We start from the raw sequence: 12,596 nt of genomic DNA on the forward strand, positions 1-12,596 counted from the left end.
GCACAGTAGATTTTGTCATATCGAAGTGAAAATGTGTTGAGTTAGCTTGACATTGTTTTTCTCTGTCAAGACTAAAGAAGTTGTCCGGTGACCAATGGAGAGGTCGCTAGTTTCAAAAATGTTCATATAAATACATTACTATTCTATAAACTTTTATATTTGTGTGCGTGTCTGTGTCTACGTTAGTGTGAATGTGTACAGAATTAATATTGTATATTTTCATCATTATTTTTTATAATGTTTTTAATTATATTATATTACTGGATTTTCAGAAACATTAGCGCACTTAAGAAAATACTTTGTGCTATTTTTTTTGGATCTTTACGTTTCGAAGTCAATTGTCCTGGGGTTAATTTTACCGGTCAACCTTCAGGATCGACAAAATTATATAGCAGTAAATTACTAGGATCAATGGCATCAACTAAAACCTTCCTTCAGAATTTCTAGACTCATGCATGCACACTTGTTCCTTCGGCGTTTGTATTAGATGCTGAAAGGATATGATAGAATTTGAAAGACTGTTTAGATCGATGTTCCGTCTCTACAGTCTTGTTTTTGTTTTACGTAATGACAAACTATATCATTACTGATATGTAAATTCCTGGTGCCAGTTTATATTTTAACATTAATAGCATGAATTTCATCTGGCATCTAATCGAATAACCCAAAGCTTAGTATGTATTCCGTCACAACAAACACACAAAGGCTATCGATATTTACCTGCGTAAATTTCTGAGGCTAATATTTTCCTTATTCTAGTGTTATATTCCCAGTCACATGCTCCTTCTTATACGTTCCATCACAGGAAAATTTACATGTATTTTAAGTATCCTAATCAGATATCAGAGAAATAGTTGGACCATTGATAATTATGTTACCAGATGGGTTTATAGTTCATCTTCCCTTTACAAACCATTCAGGAACTTTTATCCTGGCCAAATTTCATCTTTATATCGTTTGAGAATGTCATAACTAAACCAAGATTTTCCTTCATATCGTCCATATTTTGGCATATATTTTCAGATCATCTAAAAAGAGGCGATGTGTTTAGCTGGTGCTTCTCTTTCAGATTTGCTTCACAAAACGGACAAAGTATTTATTAAAAGTATATACAGCATCATTGCTGCCCTCCCCCAAATAATCTGCAATGCTATATCTTATAGGTGATAATAAAACTAATTTCCTGTGCTTAACTTCAGAATGGTTGCCCTTGACAAAGTCATCTTGTTTATGTCCTTGATAATATTATCTGAAACTTTAGCAAGAACGTCTACGAGTAGAGTCAAATGCTTTCGTGTAATCCAGATTGACTGCACCAAGTTCCTTCTTACGCTGAAGTACCTCTAACATCACAGTTCTCTCGATCCAGAGTTGTCTTGCACATCTCCAAACTCCATTCTTTCCAGCTCTTTGTCCAGCAGTAATGATATTACTATCAAAGTAATCCTGGAAGGACAGCTTCCAATATACTAAAAATATTTTATACACGAGATTCTGGTATGTAATTGGCTGGCAACTTTTTAGCAAGTGAATAGCATTATTTTTGGCTGTGAGTTTTGTATCTGCTATCGCTAATCAGCTTGGTAGGTTTATGTCTCTATTGAGAACTTGGAGGTAATTTTTCTTTCGTTTAGGTATCCTACAATAAACTCTCTTTCTGGCTCGTTTCTAATCCCGATTTTTTTCATCACAGTCTCAGGAGTGTCGCTATTGACTGTTTTTTGTTTTATACAAAGACAATATTTTCTTCGGATTACTTGTAACTACTCCGTTCCGTTATTAAACTCCGATGGTTTCACATTTTCCTCCAGAATAACGCTATATCTTCCTGAGAAGTAGCCGTCGTAATGTTTATTGATTGTCTTGTCGTGTCTCTGTAGACAACTGAATCGTTTCAATTGAATTTCTAGTCAATCCTTTTACTTTTTGCAACTTTCTTCTGAATCCGAAGTTTTTCGCTGACGATTTTCGGTCCTCGTTTGAGGGTGATCAGTCTCTATTCCAATCTTCTTTTTTAATTATCTTCAAACATTTTTTGTTTTTGTTATGGCCTTTTCTTGGCAGGTAATAAGCATTGAGAAATGAAAGATGATTTCCGTAGAACGACGATCCCTTTAGCTATTTTCAAAACCAACCGTGAAATTGTTTACATTGTTTTGTCTTACTTTAATTCTTCTGTAACCTACAAGGCGGTGTTTTGCTGTCATTGTGAAGCCATATAAACATGCATTAATTTGCCAAAATGAGGGTGTCCATACGACTGTGTACTGAGAAGTACATAGGCTGACTATGAAGGAATGATGTTAGCGCAATGAAATCTTGCATGCATTAATTTCAAACTCTTTTTATTAATATGCGCATTATTTCTTTTCAGGTAAACAGACACCTGACTGTTCAAATAAGACTTTAAAAGTAACTACTAGCGACTTCTCTTGAAAATGGACAAAATTTGGCATCGCGGTGTTATCAAGAACCTGCCGAAAAAGGGTTTAGCTCCCAAGAATATTTAATACTGACATGGTTGCTACATTAGGGGATGACACTAGCTTTATATATAGTGCAAAAGTGAATAGCTAAATTTAGGAGAGGAAGGGAGAGTTTTGAAGATGAACCAAGGTCTGAATGTCCAGCAGTATCCACCACCAAGGAAAACATTGATCGTGTTCACCACATGGTGATGGATGACAGGCGATTGACTATAAATCAAATAGTCAATGTTATTAGCATATCAGGCGAAATAGCTGAGAATATTATGCACAATGAACTTAGCATGACTAAGGTTTCTGCTCAGTGGGCGTCACGTCCTTTGACACCTGATAAAAAACGCAGCAGGCTGATCTCGTCACTGGAAAATCTGACGTTGTTTGAGGCATATCGAGCAGTTTTCGTTGAATGTTTCCTAGCCCAGGATGAGTGTTGTGTTTATCACTTTGAGCCAGAGACAAAGAGACAATCCATGCCGTGGAAACACCCTTCTTCACCTGTTCCAAAGAAGGCCAAGGTCGTTTCATATGTAGGGAAGGCGATGGTCTCAGTCCTTTTCGGATGCAAAATGCATCGTTTTTATCGACCATCTTCAAAAGAGTCACACCATTAATGGAAAGTACTATGACAACTTGCTGAAACAGTTTCGAACGGCTATCAAGACCAAAAGCCCAGGAAAACTGAAGAAAAGGATCTTGCATTATCAGGACAATGTTCTAGTTCTTAGAGAGAACCTGTCTATATCACTATTTTGTAGAAGTTTTCAGTTGATGTCGGGATCTTCCCCGTTTAATATCTATGGACTAGATTTCTTTTGCAGATCACAACTATTGTTATCAGCAGACCACAAATATTGTTATCAGGGGACCACAATTATTGTTATCAGATCACAAATATTGTTATCAGCACTGGTACTGCAAATGCCTTGTGGAATATTCTTTTGTAAGAAGAGAGTACACAATTACCTTAGTTTTCTAAGTCTGATATAATGTTCTTTGTTCACAACACGTTCTTATGATAAATTTTCCTCAAAGCCTATAATTACCTGTATACACAGTGTGGACTATGAGAGATAGAGAGACCGTTGATTTCTATGTTTGGCAGGGAGTGGCATGATTGATTTTCCACGTTAAGCTGTCAAATATGAATACTTCTTTTGGCCAAATTCCATTCCAATGTCAGCAGAAAATATTAACTCATGCTGGTTTGCTTTTTGGCATTGTAGCATTTTTAGCATAGATCTTCAGATTATCCACAAATTATGGGTTACGTTGGTATCAATAGCATTATATACCCTAGCATATAACCACTGGATTCATATAAGGGAAATGATAACAAATTTAATGCCAAAAGAAATACAGAAAAACGTTTCCTTCGAACATTCCCTGTAACATCGGAGACGATCATTCTGTAAGGATTATTGCCCAGAGATTTGTGAGAATTTCAGTGACAGTGACTATTACAATTGATACTTTAGCCAATTTTAGAGACTTCAGCAAGCATGAGTGGGAATAGAGTCGAATGTTTTCCTATAATAAACCCAAACTGTCACAAGATTTCTGCAGTTTTCTTACTTCGAGTAACCCCCACTCTCGTTTCTTTTCATATGCGTACTGATCCTGGAGGTATTGATTGAGAGAGCTTGTGTAAAGTTTGTATAAAATATGTAGGCACACAATATATATATAGCTTTCTGCCAACTCGTTGGTTTTATCCTTGGCTATAAGATTCGTCCGTGCTATATAAACCAAATTTGTTACGTCAATCTGGCTTTCCACAGTTCTTTTGAATACACATATTAATGGTTTTCTCGTACTAGAATAAGTCTCTTCCATAACTTTTCCAGTTATGTAGCTTACCTATTTTCCAATTATGTAGTTTGAAGGTTTCAGGGTCAATTGTGTATGTTTTACTGTAGATAATGTCAAAGTATTCCTTCTGAACTGTTTTTAGCAACGATGCATTCTGGTTGAAATCGTTCCGGATCTTATACCAGGATGATTCTTAATTTTTAGAAGTGGCTTTATTAAAGATAATGTTTTTCTTCCTCATTTCACTCAGGAGCTTGGTATGTAGAGTCGCCGTAGAATTTTATTTTATTTTGCATAAGAGGTGTGAACTATTATTCCCCTTATATTTTATTATTGGTGTTAACCTTCCAATATGGCGGCGCAGATTGTTGACCCTTTCTTCAAGTTTAGTTTTCCACATAGTTTGCGTTTATTTGATAATTTGGATGGTTCTTAGTACTTTGAGAAAATTGGATAGCGTCACGAGAGATGGAATAACAACTGCTATCTGAAAGCGATATTTTTCAAAGCAAGATGCTTGTTGCAGAATTTCGTCCCAGTATCCCCTTAGCCGCTTCATATAAACAACAGAAGGATCATCTCAGACTTTTTCATACCACAGCAGTAAATCTTGACTTATTTGTAAAGACTAAGTGAAATGGGAAGAGTACTAACGCCACCTTAAGTAACTTACAGATTTTGTAGTAATACTTGTATTGGAATTCTTAACAATATCAGTCAGGATATTAAAAGCAAAATTCCACAGGGTGTAAGATAAAATTTATAATCTGGTCTCAATAACGCTAAGTTGGTTCGTAAAAGGCAGACTCTTATTTATAAAAGAAGAAATCATTTGGTTACTGATTTTGGCTCGAGAGTCGGCATAATTATGGAAGAAATTGCACAAAAGGACATTTTTAAACGGTCTGTTCACCTGCTCGTTTGATGTTGACATGCATAGATGTATGTATGTATGTATGTATGTATGTATGTATGTATGTATGTATGTATGTATGTATGTATGTATGTATGTATATCATTACTCAGTTTTATTTCAAGATTTCATGCCAATAGAGAAAAACAAGTTTCTTGCCTAGATCCATGAGTACTTCATTTGAATTTTTGTATGTATGTATGTATGTAAAGAAAAGGGTAAAGCCCCACTTCGGTCATGAATGATCATGAGATTGCACCCTGAAAGTTACCCTCCGGGGCATAAGTCCGGGCAAAGTTGTTTGAAGAAGACAGGTAGTCATCCATGCATACCAGCCTCCCCTACCACCTCACCGATGTTATCCAAGGGAAAGGTAAAGGCCGATCCAGCTTGGCACCAGTGATGTCGCAACTCATTTCTACAGCTGAGTGAATTAGAGCAACGTGAAATAAAGTATCTTGCTCGAGAACACAACACAGCCTGGTCCGGGAATCGAACTCACTATCTCATGATTGTAAGCCCGACGCTCTAACCACTGAGCCATGCGCCTTTACTCTAACTACTGAGCCATGTGCCTTCACTCTAACCACTGAGCCATGCACCTTCACATGTATGTATGTACATGTGCAGATTTGTAGGTTTTGTTGTTGGTATGTATTCTCATGAATATAGCTGCATGTCTATGCATGCTCATATATATTTAAATGATAAACTTCTGGAAAGTCTTACAGATTTTTTACAGTTCCAGTGATGGTTTGGATCTTTTCGTCTTCGAATCAGCTATCCCATTTCTAGTTTTCAAAAGCGTAATTTCTCAAGATTGGTATTTAGGCAGTGTGTTACACATCCCAGTGACCCAATAAATTACAGGTATAAACCTGAATTTGTAATCTGGATAGAGTAACTGTAGATTTCTCAATAGTTCAGCGTAGGTATTTTCTTTTTCGCTGATCTTTAGCTTTATGTTAACATCGGCTGGGCAGCTGATTTCCACAAGTGTACGCAGCTTCTCTTGTCTATCTCAAATCACTATGACAAGTCTATTATGTTTACATTTTATTGAGTTTTCTCAGGGACATTCTACCGGTACTCCAGTCTATTATGAGTGACTTTGGCTTCTGCCATACTGTGGATTCTTGTTTCTTTGTCCTCAGGGTTGTTCTTTTGACGGATCTTATTATACAATGCCCTAGCTAGGACATCATGTCTCATTAGCAGATAAAACAATGACATTTTCGGACAACTGCTTATGATGTAGGCGATATCTTCGGTGTTAACTCCACAAAGTTTGCATCGGTTATCACAGTTTGGTGCTTTTCCTGCGTCTCTGTTCCATTTGTGCATTAAATATTTGGTTGATATTTCTTGTTCTTGGATTGCAAACGCATACCTTTCAAAGTGGTAGATAGTACTCCGGTTGTTGGTCCATGATAGACTGCTTTGATGATCAATGTTGCTATCATCCCGGAGCTTTCTGTTAACATGTTCATGCATGGTCTTCTGCTGATATACGCTCATCCTTTCATCTGATGATACAACACAGTAGAGTCGTGCAACTTCATTGGCTATGTATTTAAGGAGAATAGACAAGGAATGTTGCTCAAGGAGCTGCTTTCTAAATCTTACGATGTTATCAGCCTCATGTATGCAAACTTGGTCAAGGAATAGACTTCAACACTTATTAGTCAAAAGGCATTGCCAAAGAGATATGATACAATGTTCAAAGGCAGTCTGAATCGATATTGTCTCTGCCCTTTTGTTTTCGCTTTAGGTAGAGGCGGTCTACGTCACTGTTGATGTGGAAATTATGTGTGTTGGTTAGTATCTTCCGGGTATGTATGTATGTATGTATGTATGTATGTATGTATGTATGTATGTATGTATGTATGTATGTGCCTCTGCATATTTATATATATGTATGCATGCGTATATACATTCATACACACATACGCACATACATGTCTATTTTGGTCACACGTGTACTCACAGGATCACCCGGCAAGTTGGTATGTCTACTTTCTCTTCAATCAACACTAAACATGTGTTATATGCTAAACACGCACATATGTGTGTGTGTGTGTGATCAGTTATAGGTGATTTCTTCAGTACGATTATGGTATTTATCAAAATTATTAAGAGTGTGACTATCATCACCCCTATCCCATGAATATATTCGTCGTCGACATCGTTCAGATCATCAGAATTATTAATTTTTGGACATGCAGAATCAGTAAAATGCCGGACAAAATGCTTCGTGTCCTGAATTTATATACAGTACTGCAAACGTCAAGCTTGTTTCAATTCTTTCAAGATCGTTAACATAAGAATCAATCAAATACTTGGATTGTATAAACTGAACCTTCAATTTATGGTCTTTTGCCTACTCTAAACTTAATGTTAAACCAGAAGGAAACAGAGCAAGCGACATAAAAAGGGTATCAGATTAATTTGGGATACTAACACCAAAGCCGTTGTAGGAAAAAATTTACCACTGTTGAAGTGAGATTTAAAATGAAAGGTGAAACCAGGAAGCACTTCACAACAACCCTGTAGAAGACGAACTAGTCTTCGTATCAGTCTACTTTGGAAAGTAGTGAAAATATGCGTGGCCGATATTCCTCCAGAAGTAAACAGCTAATGGTTGGTGTCGCCTGTTCTCTTCTGTATAGAGGATAAAACGTACTGAGCCCCCCCCCCCACGCACACATAAACAAAAAACAAAAAATAAATAAACAAGAAATTATGGAAGCTACGCCGGACCTGGACAATTTATCAGCTTGCTCAGAAGGCACAGTCTCGGAATTACGTATGGTGATACAAGCCATCAGAAGGCTTTCCGTCCACAGTAAAGGTGGGAAGAGAGGGGAGATCCCCTCCTTTGCTGCCGACACCATCATCAATGCATCAAAAATATCAGCAACAAAACACCAGCACCAAGAGTAACATGCTGCCACAGCAACAATAATAGCAACAACAATGACAACAACAACAATAAAACAAGCATCCGTGAAAGCAACTGTAATATCAGCAGCAGCAACAGCAACAACGGTAACTACATCAACAATAGAAGGAACAGTAGCAAAAAAAAACGCTGCCATCAAGGAATTCGTTGGTAGGGACATTGTTACTGGAAACTGAACGCGTCGCTCCTGGTGCTCCAAGCTTAAAAGATCGTGTTAACTAGTTCGCTAAGCAGTTTTAATGAATGCAATCGTTAATAGTGGTTCACAGTGGAAAAGCGTTTAAAGTAGAATAAATTAAGTTTAGTAAGCAGTAGCATTCACGAAAACTAAGATAGAGGGTGAACTATTTAGAAACTTAGAAGAGGGTCGTAAGCAAGGCTTCAGTAGTGACGTGCACGCGTTGAGGTTGGCTCTCTAGTAGTTAAGCAACTTAAAGCATGACTCTTCGAGTTGTTAGCGCTCAGGCATGTGAAGAAAAAAAACCATTTGATGGGCTAGAGTGGCGGAGACGCAACATGACAATAAAGCTACGATTCATTATTCCAGTGGGGTGGGGAATTATGGACGCCTGTAGCATTTCCGTCGACTGCTCGATGATATGTAGCAGGTCAGATAACAGGATGCAATTCACTGTCTATCTCAACGGTCTGTTATGACTATCAACTAGAGAGACAAAGTGTTGCGAAAAACCGATAACAGCCGCGGAAATAGTGGAAATAATGGCGGGCAAATTGTCTCGTTTGGATTGGTTGCCTTACGAGCTTTACTTATATATGTCAGACTTGTTTGCAATGGATGTCTTGGCAGGTATTTATCGCAACTGACAGCAGAACAAGAGAATTTCCAGTTCTGGGAGTTGAGAAGCGGCAGCGTTACCGAGAAAGAAAGAATTCAAACGAGATATTACATTGATAAATTTCAGCCCATAACTCTAAGCGCACATTCCAATAGTTTGGTTATAGTGTTAGCAAGCAGGTTGGCGCTTATCGTCGATGACCTGAACGACGATGATGATGATGTGCAAAATGCACCAACCAAGACAAGTTTCACCTCATACAATTAATCATAGAGAGGTTGGGTAAGGATACTAGTAAGGATGGAACCCAGATTAACCAGGCGTGATCGCCACTTGTTAGATGGATTTTTTCAGAGCTCGTCTATTTGACAGACATAGTCTTGGGTTAAAAAATGGACCGAGAGATTTTACTTGCCATCTAAAGTATTGTAAAGTTCTCTTCCGGGGTTGATAAAATAATACCAACTGAGTACTGGGGTCGATGTTATCAATTTACCCCTCCGCCGAACTTGCTCTTGCTTGTTTGTGCCAACATTTGAAATCAATATTACAAAGATATAGAGCGCTGAACTAGCGGAGCCGTTAGCATGACGGACAAAATGCTTAGTGATATTTCGTCTGTCTTCACGTTCCGAGTTCAAATTCTGCAAAGGTCGACTTTGTCTTTTATTCTTTGGGTGTCGATAAAATAAATATTGATTGAACATTGAGGCCATTGAAATGAGTACCAGCTGAACACTGGGGCTGGTGTAATCGACTTACTTCTTTCCCGAAATTGCTAGCCTTGTGCCAAAATTTGAAACCAATATTACAAAGATATAAGGTTTCCACTGTTATATTTTAGCCCGATTACTCTGGCTAAACAATTGCTGTAATCAACCTATACGTTGTCAGCCAATCTTCTAATCATATAGGGCAAATATCCTTCAAATCACACCAAACAATCTTAAGAAAGGTCACTTTAGATAATGTGGTGCTGGAGTCCATATACATAAGTAAAAGAATAAATGGTAATAGCTGGAACTCTTTTGTTCATAAGTCTAAATGACAACATGTACAAAAATGAAAGTGCAACACGAATAACAACAACTATATGCATATACGAACACACACATAGCTAATATTTACCTAATTATTCGTGTTTCAATTTGCTGCGAATGACAGGATAGAACAGGCATGCGCTCGCACGAGTTTATGTGTGTGTATATGTGTATGCATGTGTGTGCGTGCGTGCGCATGCGTGTGTGTGTGCAAATCAATCAATCGATCAGTCAATCAATCAACCAATCTATCTATCTATCTATCTATCTATCTATCTATCTATCTATCTATCTATCTATCTATCTATCTATCTATCTATCTATCTATCTATCTATCTACCTATGTGTATGCATGCATGTATACACACATCATACACTAGTCCAAACACACAGCATCAACATTTACAACGATAACAAAAACTAAAAATAACATCATGAAGCAACAAAAGCAGGGAAAATAGCGAGCAGAAACAAGAAAACGGTAACGACATTCACAAATCATGATAAATTCCCTGTAATACTATTTACATTTCTTCTACCTAGTAGTCATCTTCCCTACTTATTCACCGTTACCATAGTTACTAGTTATATCCCATATCTTAAAAGACTCTCTTCAATGCATTCATTTTGATGCAGTTCACATTTATTAATGAACGTAGGTGTAACACAACGTCCAAGAATTGATATTTAGCAGAAAACAATTCGATCTAGTATCATCTGCAAACATAAATCGCTGAAATTGCATAAACGTATTAGAATGTTTTTCTTTTATTCTCCAGAACAGCTGTCGCCTTTTCCAGACTTCTAACTGGGTTTGGTTTATTTTTATACTCAGCGTCCTTTAGGAATACTCATAAATTATTATGAACAAGATTCTAAACCAATCGATAGGTAGTAGAGTCCGTTGTGTCCAGCACATATTGATTAGATTGGTCTTTTATGGAAAAACCTTGGAACATTATTCTTTATGCGTGACATTAAATTACATTGTTTATAAAGAATTTTATGCAAAGCCACCCATACAGAAAAACGAATGAATCTCTAAGTGGTCGTTCGACTTGCTAGAAATAGCAAGCATATCTTCAAATTACTCTGTTCTAAAAAGATAAAGTCATTTGATAGTGTTTTAAATACGCATGTCTCAAGTAAAGAATGGCGGAGCCATGGTTGGAAAGCCTTTATTCATAGGTCTGTTCAATCAAAGTTGAAATGAAGCTAAACAACAGCAAACATCCTGTCTTTTAAGATCATTTCGTTTTCCATTTTTAAATTCTTTCAACAATAAATTATCGAGATAATGTTTAGTCTCTCAAACATCTTTAAGCCTTACTTTACTTCTGATCTGTTTAATTTACTAATGAGTATTATTAAATGCCCTCTCACTTAGATCGTCTTCATGACTCATGTTTATTAATTACTTTACTCGTTGATATTGAAAGATGTCTACTGGATATGTGTTAAAATAAGACCCATAAAAGTCACCACGGAAGATGTTGCTCATTCAAAAATGCATTTAGTCCGTCGTTATCATCGGGAAAATGATCGATCTGATTTATGCCACGAGTAAGTCCTAGCTAATTCATTACATTGATTTCTTTATTCGAAATAAAACAGTTTTAAATTATTCATGTGTCAGATAATTATTTCGTTCGAAAGTCTAATAATAGACGAAGGAATGAATGTTAAAGGAATACCACAAAACATATGAATAAGCAGAGTACTACATGCTAACTGTAAATTTTATAACACATAGATTTTTTCCTTTTTTTAACTAATTAGGGAGAAATGTTCAATATTCTGATCCTCTTTATAGCTTTTCTTCTCCCCTTAAACTGAGTAGGAGTCTTGATTAAACAGCGGTTTATTCAAGCATGTTAAAATAGAACAATGAGCCTGTTATCTCATTCTAATAATATTTCAGTTGGCAGTAGAGTGTCAACAGATATTATTATTATTATTATTATTATTATTATTATTATTGTTGTTGTTGTTGTTGTTGTTGTTGTTGTTGCTATTATTATTATCATTATTATTATTATTATTATTATTATTATTATTATTATTATTATTATTATCATTATTATTATTATTATTCAGTAGTTTTATTTTTATAGAGTGCTTTCACTTCACTACCGAGCGCAGCTCAGTGTGCCTTGGGTATGTGCTGTGGTTTTTTGTGATTCTCGTATTGTTACTGAATTGAAGGTGTTTTGCGTAGGATGTGGGCAGTGCACAGTAGTGCTTTCACTTCACTACCGAGCGCAGCTCAGTGTGCCTTGGGTATGTGCTGTGGTTTTTTGTGATTCTCGTATTGTTACTGAATTGAAAGTGTTTTGCGTAGGATGTGTGCAGTGCACAGTAGTGCAATTTTCTGTATGTTATATATATTTGTAAGTCCGAGTGTTTTTGTTATGTATTTGTCTGAATATTTTTTTTTATCATACCTAATGTGCCTACTATGGTAGGACTTGTTTCTGTTTTTAGATTCCACATTCGAGTTATATCTATTTCCAGGTCTTTGTATTTTGAAAGTTTCTCCATTTCTTTAAGAGAAACGTTGTCATCTGCTGGTATTGATACATCAATTTT

General features: G+C 36.6%; 1 protein-coding gene across 10 annotated transcripts in view; it reads left to right on the plus strand.

Annotated features, from left to right (window-relative positions):
* Window positions 1–12,596, plus strand: part of LOC115222488 — a 961,211-nt gene that overhangs the window by 4,143 nt on the left and 944,472 nt on the right. The window lies entirely within an intron of this gene.

This window comes from Octopus sinensis, linkage group LG2 (genome assembly GCF_006345805.1).
Source record: "Octopus sinensis linkage group LG2, ASM634580v1, whole genome shotgun sequence".
NCBI classification, from domain to species: Eukaryota; Metazoa; Mollusca; class Cephalopoda; order Octopoda; family Octopodidae; genus Octopus; species Octopus sinensis.